Source organism: Sinocyclocheilus grahami, unplaced genomic scaffold (genome assembly GCF_001515645.1).
Source record: "Sinocyclocheilus grahami isolate Dianchi unplaced genomic scaffold, SAMN03320097.WGS_v1.1 scaffold1220.1, whole genome shotgun sequence".
Lineage (NCBI taxonomy): Eukaryota > Metazoa > Chordata > Actinopteri > Cypriniformes > Cyprinidae > Sinocyclocheilus > Sinocyclocheilus grahami.
Window position 1 is genome coordinate 313,214 of NW_015506399.1, and position 2,231 is coordinate 315,444.

The window sequence follows — 2,231 nt, forward strand, 5'->3', positions numbered from 1 at the left end:
CATCAGAGTCTGTGTTCATCCCGCTCCAAATTTAGGAAAATGGAAATAGTGAGTGATATGGAAATGTTGACCCATTCCCAGCGCTTGACTCTGTTAGTTGTGACAGGGCAAATGGTGCATTCATATTAACTTTTAAAGTCCCATTGTGTAATTTCTATCCAAGTAGCAGCACCAAACTGAATTGCAAAAATTACTTTTTCCAGACAGTTTCCCAAACACTTTCACACTTTCTCTGTTTCAAACACTTTTCTCTGGTTTGTGAACTGCTGGCTTAGTTACTGTTGAATCTGTATATGATAATTAGGGTGATTTAATTACACAGGGAAAAAAAACTTTACTGCATTTCAATGTGATCTTGATTTGCATAAGCATATATCATTAAAATTGATTATGGAGGTTTAATTATCATTTTCCGTAAATCTACAATTAAAGTGATTCTTAAATATTATTTGTTTGAAAGAATTCTTTGTTGAAGTTCAAAAGAGCAACATTTATTTGAAATAGAAATATTTTATACAATTATCCGTGCTTTACTGTCACTTTTGATCAATTTTATGCATTTTTACTGAATAGAAGTGTTAAAAACTTGACTGGCTCCAAACTTTTGAATGCTAGTTATTGTAATTTTTAATTTTTTTTTAGTTAGGCTTGTCTTCTGTTTTTATTGTATGTGTAATGTGACACCAATTGTAACGTTTTGAAGCATGCTCTTTTCAGAAACCAGCCCATAATACAGAAGTAAATGACCCACAGCAGCTTTGAGATGAGTTTCCACAATCAGCACCTGTTTTAGTTCACTTTCAGGGCAGATCAGTGGAATCACCCGCAGCTTGACTTTGTATCTGTGACCTGAAAAGCTCATGGAAGCGTGATCATTTCACATGCCCCTGAACATTCACTCCCAGCGGCTAGATAGTAGAAACCCAGCATCGTGTTTAAAAGGATCTGCGAGAAGATAAAAGTGAACAGGAGAGATCCTCCTAATATGTTTCTCTGAATGACCCTGAAGACAGATCACTGTACTAATCCCTGCCGTACGCCTGGGGAAACTAATGGTACGTTTGAAGAGAGAACTGCCATTGTTGACATGAGAGAGAGAGAGAGGGTAAATGACTGTGTGTTTATGATGGGAAGAAACGTAAGATTGGACCCTCTGTGCTGCTGAGATAGGACCTAAACTGGCACATGCTATTTTATACATTTACTGGAGTCATGTCTTAAGAGACAGATAAACTTAATACAGCAAGTGTTTGAATTTCACCATAGTACCTTTGTGAAAACCAGAGAGAAATTCTAATTAGAGAGGTAGAGGAATAGCGGGATACATTTATCACTCAGTAAATATAATATGTGACCCTGGACCACAAAACCAGTCTTAGGTCGCTGTGGTATATTTGTAGCAATAGCCAAAAATACATTGTATGGATCAAAATTATAGATTAGGATTAGGATATTAAGTAAAGATCGTGTTCCATGAAGATATTTTGTAAATTTCCTACTGTAAATATATTCAAACTTAGCATTGCTAAGAACTTCATTTGAACAATTTTAAAGGCGATTTTTTTGCACCCTCAGATTCCAGATTTTAAAATAGTTGTATCTCGGCCAAATATTGTCCTAACAAACCATACATCAATGGAAAGCTTATTTAGTCAGCTTTCATATGATGTATAAATCTCAATTTTGAAAAATTGACCCTTATGACTGGTTTTGTGGTCACATATGGGTAATAATTTAATGCACAATGCTCACTGTTGCCATATCGCATCTGTATAATTCAATCTTCTACCTCCTACCTCCAAATATCAGAAAAATCTTAAAAAAAAAAAAAACATATTGTAATATTACATTTATTGTTGTAAACATAAAATGTCAAAGCTGTATGCTAAACATTTTCATGAATAAATAAAGAAAAAGCATAACGTTTTCCACTTATCCCTACATACCCAAAACATATGGCCAACCTTCATTAAAATGCACATGACGAGTTATTCAGTTGTGACATTTCTTCATAATTGCTAAGTTTTCACGACACCTTGTATTTATGAATTTTATGAACTTATCAGGTCTTAATAGACTTTAAACTTCTCAACATGTCTTCACACTGATTCTCGCCTCTGCATGCAGAACAACCCTTTGTGGTTTTCAATCCTTGACAGCAAATTAGAGACAATCTTAATAAGACTTGACAATCAGAGGTGCCTGTTTGCTTTTGCTACAAAGAGTGTTTC